Source organism: Phaethon lepturus, unplaced genomic scaffold, assembly GCF_000687285.1.
Source record: "Phaethon lepturus isolate BGI_N335 unplaced genomic scaffold, ASM68728v1 scaffold33010, whole genome shotgun sequence".
Taxonomy (NCBI): domain Eukaryota; kingdom Metazoa; phylum Chordata; class Aves; order Phaethontiformes; family Phaethontidae; genus Phaethon; species Phaethon lepturus.
In genome coordinates, this window is record NW_010510351.1 from 2,974 (window position 1) to 3,197 (window position 224).

A 224-nucleotide genomic window follows, 5' to 3' on the forward strand; every position below is an offset into this window, starting at 1 on the left:
CTCGGGTTCGGGGGGGGCCCCCGCGGGGGGGGGGGGACAGGGACAGAGACAGGCATCATGAGCACAGTGGGGGTCTGGTGTAGGGGCGAGGGAAGGACAGCCAGAGTACTCCCTCACCAATGTGCTCGATGGCCTCCTCGATGACTTCACACTCGACAGGCCAGCGGGGAGCAGGCAAGGGACCCCGTGCCGAGGGAAGAGCGAAGAGAGCCCGTGGCTCCCCA